Raw genomic sequence first — 10,556 nt, 5'->3', positions numbered from 1 at the left:
GGGAAAAGATAATTCCAGCACATACTACAATTAAGATCTTCCATCTATCTAGTTCAGTCTTCGATGACACAGAACTCAACATCCTTCGTAAAGGTCTCAACTTTGCCCCAAAAAACCCTCCAAACCTTTTTGAGATCTTTTTAGACCTAAATAGGTATATAAGAAATCTCACCCTGAAAAGGTATTTTGCCCTTCGCGAATCACCCTCTGAAGCACCATCCTTATCCACAAGCCCCCCATCTGACAATATTGCACTAAATACGGACAACGCACTCGAAAACTTGGAGAGTCTTTTTCAGGAGGGAGCCTGCGAGGACTATGAAACTGAACCAGAACTCTTAGCCCTCATGGAAAAACAGATCACACACACCGACTTCAAACCCAAGTCTTCCTTCCATCCCCACTGGGCAAAAGGAAAATTCATTCCAATATTCTATGAGATAGTGCTGGACGAAATTAAAAGGATCTGTCAAAAAAATTGTCTCAGTGACAAATCCATAAACATTAAGAACAAAGACCACGAAGTCCCCAAAGAGATCCTTAAGAAATTCCAGGATAGAGAAGACATCATTATTAGGCAAGCTGATAAAGGTGGTGGTCTAGTAATTCAAAATCAAGCTGACTGTCTGGCAGAGGCCCTGAGACTCCTTGGAGATACCGACACAAAAGAGAAACTGAAAAAATTATTTGCGCTGCGCTTGATATCAAAAAATTAAATAAAGTGGTATCAAAGATCCCTAGTGTATAAATATCAAATACGACTTACAAATTTCTATATGTGGTGTGTATCTTAACCTCTATATTATGCTTACATATCAAACAATAAGAGTGCAATGTGCATGTACACTCACGCCAAAGCAAACATAATCAAGTGATATATCAGATAACATGCAATATCTCACATCTAGTGTAGCATGCACAAAATCAAATCACATGAACATGAAATAACATAAAAGTGCTTGGTGCTTTTTAAACGCAGTCAAAATAATTTGAGCTTGGTGATCTCTTTATAATAAAGTGTCCATAAAATGTCCAAATTAAAAGTGCATCTGTGTTCAGCGAAATCCAACACATCAGGTGCAAATAAATCCAAGTGCTGCAATCAACTGTGATGAATCCTGGAAACCCCCCCAAAGTGATTGCGCTCACCTCAAAGCGTGTGACACAGTGGCTAACTATGTCAAATCACGCTTGGTAGCCCCTCTTTGGGCTCTGCAAGGTCATATAGATACGATCTCCACTCATTTTAGGTTGACAAGGCTCCATAGACATCCATATATAGAATGAAGAGAGACTACATAGTGTAATACTATCAACCACTATTTTATTAAAATATAAAAATCGCTTCCCCCAAAAGGGGTACTCACATTCTCCTGGTGCTGCTGTGCACCAGACAATAAAGCGCCGTGTAAAATCGCTAGTTAATGTGCCGCAGGGAATGTTTTTCCTCCTAGCTCAGCTGTATGCTTCTCGTCCCTCCTGGCCCCTCCCCTACGCGTGTTCGACACAGGGGGGTCACGTGTCTTCATCCCCCTGATGAAGACACGTGACCCCCCTGTGTCGAACACGCGTAGGGGAGGGGCCAGGAGGGACGAGAAGCATACAGCTGAGCTAGGAGGAAAAACATTCCCTGCGGCACATTAACTAGCGATTTTACACGGCGCTTTATTGTCTGGTGCACAGCAGCACCAGGAGAATGTGAGTACCCCTTTTGGGGGAAGCGATTTTTATATTTTAATAAAATAGTGGTTGATAGTATTACACTATGTAGTCTCTCTTCATTCTATATATGGATGTCTATGGAGCCTTGTCAACCTAAAGTGAGTGGAGATCGTATCTATATGACCTTGCAGAGCCCAAAGAGGGGCTACCAAGCGTGATTTGACATAGTTAGCCACTGTGTCACACGCTTTGAGGTGAGCGCAATCACTTTGGGGGGGTTTCCAGGATTCATCACAGTTGATTGCAGCACTTGGATTTATTTGCACCTGATGTGTTGGATTTCGCTGAACACAGATGCACTTTTAATTTGGACATTTTATGGACACTTTATTATAAAGAGATCACCAAGCTCAAATTATTTTGACTGCGTTTAAAAAGCACCAAGCACTTTTATGTTATTTCATGTTCATGTGATTTGATTTTGTGCATGCTACACTAGATGTGAGATATTGCATGTTATCTGATATATCACTTGATTATGTTTGCTTTGGCGTGAGTGTACATGCACATTGCACTCTTATTGTTTGATATGTAAGCATAATATAGAGGTTAAGATACACACCACATATAGAAATTTGTAAGTCGTATTTGATATTTATACACTAGGGATCTTTGATACCACTTTATTTAATTTTTTGATATCAAGCGCAGCGCAAATAATTTTTTCTATACTTGTGCACGGATATGAATACGTGAACTGCGTGTGCGGCTAGATATTCACAGTTATCTATATATATTTTTTTGTTTAGGAGTTTCACATTTATGCACATTGAGCACTGGATCATTGTGGCTCGCAAGATTTCCCTCTTTTTGTTTTAAACATATGAGAAACTCCCTGCTGACCCACTACCATCTTTTGCAACCTCCCTCGAAGTCCTATTAAATCAAGCTAAGGATAATGGAGTCATCACGAAAAGCGAACTCCTTTTCCTTAACAAACAGCATCCACTGACTCCCCATTTCTACCATATCCCCAAAATTCACAAGAATCAGACAAATCCACCGGACAGACCTATTATTGCTGGGATCGACAGCTTAACCAGCAATCTAGGTTGTTATATTGACCACTTCCTACAAGACTTAGTAATACAACTACCATCATACGTAAAAGATTCCGGACACATGCTCGACATCCTTTCATCATTTTCTTGGCAACCGCATTTCAAATGGCTCTCATTGGATGTCTCTTCTCTCTATACCTCCATCGAACACAAATATGGCATAGAAGCAGCCAAACACTTTCTCTCCAAGAGTAACATACACCCTCTACAGACCAAATTCCTCCTCGACTCCATCGAATTCTGCCTCACTCACAACTACTTCTCCTTCGTGGGCGAGTATTTTCGCCAAACCAAGGGAACTGCCATGGGAGCAAAATTTGCACCTAGCTACGCAAACCTCTCCTATCGGGCATGTGGGAAGATCTGTTCATCTGGGCCAACAATCCTTTTAAAGATCAGCTCGCCCTCTACACCCGATACATTGATGACATCCTGATCATTTGGAACGGATCACATATGGATCTAAACAAATTTCTGGAATACTGCAACTCCAATCCTTATGGTATCTCTTTTACCCCTGTGGTCGACAACACATCACTCGTCTTTCTGGATTTAGACCTGCAAATCGAGGAAGGCAGCATTATATCCAAAACCCATTTCAAACCTAGTGCTGGAAATTTCTACCTCCACGCCAAAAGTCACCACTATCCCAAATGGATCCGTAACATACCGCACGGGCAATTCTGCAGGCTGAAGAAAACCTGCACTAAGAAAAGTGACTAAGAAAAACAGGGATCCATCTTAAAAAATAAATTTCTTGAGAAGGGTTATGAAGAATCACTCATCAAACAGGCCTTTTACAAATATTGGACCCAGTATGACGAACATCCCTCTGTCACTATGGCAATGGAGGCTAACAAAACAAGCGGCAATAAAAGGACCACCGACAGCAATATCTCCAACCCCATCAGATTCAGTACACAATATAACACCAAAGCATTCGACATACAGAGAGCCATCGAGAAAAATTGGAACATTCTCAAGCAGGATCCCATCCTCAATCCAGTTCTACCACCCAAACCAGTAGTTGTGTTTCGAAAATCCAAAGATCTTAGAAGCCTAATAGCTCTGAGTAGAGTACGAAAACCTCAGAACCAAACCAAGACCCCCACTGGCAATTGGGCATCCATCTTCGACCAGAAAGGCAACTACAAGTGTGGAACCAAAAACTGTGGAGCCTGTGCCTTCATGGCACACCGCAAAAAAGAAATCATGGGGTCCGACGGCCAGTACCACAAAATCAAACAGTTCATCAATTGCGGTACCTCCTATGTAGTCTATGGTCTTATCTGTCCATGCGGTCTTCTGTATGTTGGGCGCACAATACGTCCACTCAGGACAAGATTTAGCGAACACAAATGCAGCATAATCAATAGTAACACGTACCATCAGAGTAAAAATAAAAAATGCCACAGCTATTCAGTACCTAGGCATTTCAGAGAATGTCATAACAGCAATCCAACAGGCATCAAAGTGTTTGGCATTGAAGCTATCAAAAAAGACGCTGACAATGGGAGGAGATTCAGAAGACTCTGTAAACAAGAATCATTCTGGATTTTCACTCTTGGGTCATTGGTTCCCGATGGAATGAATGAAGATCTATATATCCATGGGGCCATCTAGATACAGAATATCACCATCATGCTTTGCCCCCCCCTCTATCCTAGCCATCCCCAGCCCCCCCCCCTTATTACCTGTGATCCCCTTCATATCATCACCTTCATTCCACCATACGGTAAACCCTGTATACTCTCTCCTGTCCCCGCAGTTTCATGTACACCATTTCTCCTCATATCATCCACTTCTGCTGTTATACAACCCATATAAACCTGTGTGTGTATATGTGTGTGTATGTGTATATGTATATATATATATATATATGTGTATGTGTATATATATATATATGTATATGTTCTGCACGAAATACCTCCGGTTCACTATTCAAATCATAGTCACACTTTTCATATCACATTACTTTATATGGCTTAATTGGATTCAATAATAGCCTTTTCATTCATGCCCTCGGACCCGCCCCCCAGAGTCTTTTAAACCCCCAGCACAACCTCATCACAAAACCTTTCCTATCCCTAGGCAGCAAGACGCTTTCTATCCAGGCATCAGCTGCCTCAAGGACACCTCCTCCCTCCTCCTCCCCCCCTTCTGCTGCCAGGATCACACGGCTGTCCACTCCAAAGGATCTCTACAGTTTGCAGCTGTGCCTACACACTTCTCCTGAGACAGGTTAGCCACAATGGTCTTTGTAACTTCCTTATCCTGTTAAACCCAGCAGTGCCCATAAGAGCTTGCTTACTTTCCCTGCTCAACTTATGTTTCACTACAGGCACATCTGACAGCCTAACAGCACCGCAAAAAGAAAATACAATCTATTTACATTCTAATTTCATCCATAGGTAGGTGCGTTCTGTCATCAGTCCACCTGTCTGCCACCTCCAATATTTGGTCACCAACACCAGATTATCCCCCTACCGCCATGACACTGGTTCTACATAGGCACAATACATGCTGTGTAGGGGTGGTCTCCACATGTGTGTGTATGCATGTGGACATGTATATGTGTGCATGTATATATATATGTGTGTATATATATATATATATATATATATATATATATAATGTGTACAGATTTATGTGAATATATACATATATTTATTTTGTGCATATTGTTTCTATATATATATATATATATATATATATATATATATATATATATATATATATATATATACATATGCGTTTTAGATTTTTATGTACATTTGATATATGCATTTTTGTATATATTTTTGTGGATTTCCATTTGAATGAACACATTTCTGTTTTTGCACAAACCACATGGCCATCTTTGTGCCCCCATTTGTGCTTTCCGTGAACAGGGGCATACCTCCACATATCTGTTCCAGCACAGCGTTTTACGTGCTGGCAGAATTTTTACACGCATGCGCATGTCCTTTGGACAAAAGCACAACCGGTTTTACCATGCGGAGAGACAATATCTCTCAATGTGTCTCAGTGCACTTTTTACTTCATTTACCATCGCCCCCCCTCCCCCCCCCCCCCTCTCATATGCATATATTTTTTTATTTTTTTTTTAAAATGCATTTACATGCGTTTGTATTATGCACGTGTATGTATATGCATGTATGTGTACACAAGTATGTGTGTACACTTATGTATGCGTAGATTTTTTCATTTGTATGTATTTAGACTACAATCTCATGTTCTGTGCTTCAAAATCCCACTACCTATCATTAATTCTTTGTACTGATATGGTAATTTTTATTTCTAATATTTTTATATTATATACTTTTTATCATTTTATGAATGCATTTTTCAATGTAAACTTATCTTACGTCTCCAGTCTGTAGTGTTCGGTATATATTGTTCTTATTTATACCCCATCTAGAACACCTGGGTATGGAACTTGGAATAATCAATTGTCCATCACAGGACACATCCTCCTACTAGCCACACCACCTCTCCCCATGTACACATGTCGGCCTACTGGCCCATACAGACTGTGCTCCAGTTCTCCTGGCTCTGATGAAGAAGTTTTCCTCGAAACGCGTCAGCCTTTCTTAAATACCTGCCTCAATATGGGCACACCCCAATTTTAACTTCCTAGTACTTATTTTGTTACCTGTTTTTCCTTTTTTTATAATATTATGTAGTATTTGTATGATTTTATATCTATATGACTATATGTCTGTATTCTTTTACATAAATAAACCATACATTTCTTGATGTAAGCGTCTGATCACGCGCCTTCCATCCACTTCCTACTAAACATCTACTGGACTGTACCTTAGGTGGGGAGCAGAGTGCTCCTTTGCAGGCCACGTCCGGGACATCAAGTAGGGAAGCCGAGACCAAAAGCCAGGGATATGATGTGAGTAATAGGACACAGATGAGGATAGGGACAACTAAATGTATGGCAATGCAGGGGTGTGGGTGACAACCTTCTCCGAGGTGTGAGCTTTAGGTCTCACGAGACGCTTCAGGCAATGCCACACGGGAGCGGCGCCGGTTTCTTTGCGGTCTGTGTGAGAGATTCCACCGGGAGCTGGGTTGAGATGTTCAAAATATATTTATTTAGGAGTCAAATCATTCCCCAGAAGAAGACCACGATATAATAAGTCGAAACATCGGGATTCGCATGCAGTTCAAACCACTTATGTTATGCTGTATGAATATATGGTTGCTTGGCTGTATTATGGAATGACTATTGTATTCTTTCAACCAGAGTCTAACATTTTAACATTGACATGTATTTGTAACTTATTAAATAAAGACCCTTTTATATAATTTTCATACTCTGATTGACCTATTTCGCTGCATAAAATCCCCCCTGGGGGAACCTTCCCATATCCTTTCTATATATCTGCAGCCTGAACTCTCATATATGTGTGTTTTTTTTCCATTTCTTTACGGTGGGTGGCCTCCAATCTGCCAATGAGGGTTTCAATGTCCGACCTCCTTGGTAAAGCTTGTAGTATGGCCCGCAATTCTGAACCCACTCTTAAAGTAAGTGGCTGGTGGTATGAGCCCTGTGGATCTGAGCGGAGCATTGACAGTGTGTCCGAGAGGGTATCAGACCCAACTGAAGCCGTCAGGGAAGCTGATAAGTCTCGAGGTGGCCATGCTTCGTGGGTAAGAGGGTCTAAGTCAGGGCAAGGCAAGCGGAGAGCTCTCCAGTAGTTGTAAGAAATAACTCACTAATTTTTTGTTTCTTTTACCCTTCCGCTTGCCTGCTGAGTACATACTGGGTAAATTGGACTAGAATAGGCCGGAGTAGACAGGAGAGGGCCAGGAGCTCTGTCAGCACACGTCTTTACTCGGCCATGTCCAGACCACGCCCCCAAAAATGGGTATGCTTTAAGAGCATATTAAATAAGGGCAATAGCCAGTGCATCCCAATGGGAAATAAATTTAAAAGAGCTAATATTAGTCCTGGGTGCCTTAAAGGGGTTGTAAAGTTAATTTTTTTTTTTTTTTAAAATAACAAACATGTTATACTTACCTTCACTGTGCAGCTCGTTCTGCACAGAGTGGCCCCGAACCTGGTCTTCTGGGGTCCCTCGGCGGCTGTTTCAGCTCCTCCCCGCAAGCATTTACCACCTTAATGCGAGCTCCCTCGCACGGTGGTGAGTGCTTGCGGGCGCGCTCCCATGATACAGCCGGCGGCTATAGCCGCTCGCTGTATCACTCGGCCCCGCCCCCCGGCGCGCCGCGTCATCGGATGTGATTGACAGCAGCGCGAGCCAATGGCTGCGCTGCTTTCAATCCATCCACTGCAGCCAATCAGCGACCAGGCTGAGCTGCAATGAAGATGACGAGGACGAGCAGCGAAGATTCGAGGCGTCAGGTAAGTAAAACGGGGGGCCTGGGGGCGGCGGTACTGTCAAAAGTTTTTTCACCTTAATGCATAGAATGCATTAAGGTGAAAAAATTTTTACCTTTACAACCCCTTTAACTCCAACATAAACATGCATATAAAAGCAAAGGAGAAGGCCTTCAAAAAAATACAAGGCTGGGGGATCGTCATTAGCATTCCAACTTTACAAAGAATGCAACAAGAAATGTAAGGGTGCAATCAGGGCAGCTAAGATAGAAAACGAAAGGCACATAGTGGAGGGAGGAGAGTAAAAAAGATCCTAAGAAATTCTTTAAGTACATAAATAGTAAGAAGGGGAGGTCAGATCATATTGGTCCCATAAAGAATGATGAAGGGAATCTGGTTACTAAGGATGGAGAGATGGTGAAGGTTTTGAATCTATTCTTCTCCTCGGTCTTCATGAGGGAATCGGGGGGGCTTCAGTAACCAAAACTGCAATGTTTATCCTCATGGCATGTCACAGGAAGCACCCTCATGGCTAACAGAGGACAGAATTAGAAATAGAAAAACGTAACATTAATAAGTCTCCGGGACCAGACAGCTTGCACCCGAGGGTCCTTAAAGTGGTTGTATACCCTCATTTGTAATTTTTACCTACAGGTAAGCCTATATTAAGGCTTACCTGTAGGTAAAATTTATATCTCCTAAAACTGTACGGTTAAGGAGATATTCACTTTGCATGCAGCCGCTGACGTCAGTGGGGCATGCACTCTGAATGCTCGGCTGAAGGTCCGGCAGATGCTCTGCTGAGACCCCTTCCACCGAGTCAACCCCCCCGTCCTATCCTTGCGCGTATGCTACATTACAGGGATAGGGCCTGGCAAGGGAGCAGCAAGACATAAGGTTTAACGGTGCACGCATCTCATTCTACCCTGACTTTTCATCTGATGTACAGAAGAGGAGAGCCCGGTTCACAGATGTAAAGAAAGGCTACAAAAATTACAGGCGCCATACGCCATGCTTTATCCGGCACAACTTCGTATCACTGCAAGAGGCCAGGCCCACTTTTTTGAACAGGTGGCAGACGCCTCAGCCTGGTTGGATATGAATGAAAGTGCTTTTCACCCGGCCAGAAGAATGGCTGCAGAAGAGGATTGACTACCCCCAAGTTTACAGGATTGATGCCCTAATGCAGTATGGAAGTCACGACTGATCAATAACTACCTTGTTTGTTTCCCCTTTTCACATATAGGTACAAGAGTTATTCACTATGTCGGGAACAAGAGCTGATTTTGTGCTCTCTGTTCTCCCACAGAGAGAAAGCGTGATGCCATGAGCAAACCAAAAAAGGTACACTAAGTGCTAAATGCATTTTGTTTCACCAGATGTGACTCTCAGGCTGGTGGTTGTGATGCCAGCAGAGAATAGGACCTGTTGTCCTACAGATATGCATGTTGTACAATCCCTCACAGTACATCTTAGCCTAGGTGCCCTCGGGGTCACGGCTGTGACCGGGACCATACACCACGTAGTGGTCGCGCTTTTGGCTGTTATTTACTGAGATGTACATGGCAAAGTTGGAGTGCGGCTGCGCTCAAAGGTTTGGAAAGTTTGGAACTGTCTATGCAGTACAGTATAATGTTTACAACACCTACAGAACCGGACACTAAACTTACAATTCAAATTGAATGATCTTTACCATTGGTTGCGGGAAGGAGGGGGGGGGGGAACCGGGGAGGCCCAGATTGTGTTTTATTGTCACTTCTTGGATATGTGTATAATATGGCAGGGGGGCTGAACAAACTCAAAGTGATGTCCTGGAATGTTAGGGGACTAGGTGACCCTCTAAAAAACGCACAATGGTCTCCACCTCGATGAGAAAATATCTTCCGGCCATTTGTGCGTTACAGGACACTCATCTTACTCCTGATTCCCTGACAAGTCTCAATTTCAGATGGGTGGGAAAGGCCTATAACTCCACTCACACCTCCTAAAAAAAAAAAAAAAAGAGAAAAAAGGACCTGGGGGTCCTAGTAGAAGACAGGCTCAGCAATGGCATGCAATGCCAAGCTGCTGCAAGCAAAGCAAACAGAATATTGGCATGCATTAAAAAGAGGATTAGCTCCAGAGATAAAATAATAATTCTCCCACTCTACAGGACTCTGGTCAGGCCGCACCTGGAGTAGGCTGTCCAGTTCTGGGCACCAGTCCTCAGGAAAGATGTGCTAGAACTGGAGAGAGTCCAGAAAAGGGCAACAAAACTAATAAAGGGACTGGAGGACCATAGTTATGAGGAAAGGTTATAAGCACTGAACTTGTTCTCTCTAGAGAGAAGAGAGGGGGTATGATTTCAGTGTACAAATACTGTACTGGTGACCCCACAATAGGGGTAAAGCTTTTCCGCGAAAGGGAATTTAATAAGA

This window comes from Aquarana catesbeiana, linkage group LG01 (assembly GCF_042186555.1).
Source record: "Aquarana catesbeiana isolate 2022-GZ linkage group LG01, ASM4218655v1, whole genome shotgun sequence".
In the NCBI taxonomy this organism is placed as follows: Eukaryota; Metazoa; Chordata; class Amphibia; order Anura; family Ranidae; genus Aquarana; species Aquarana catesbeiana.
Note: the sequence above shows the minus strand (reverse complement) of the source record.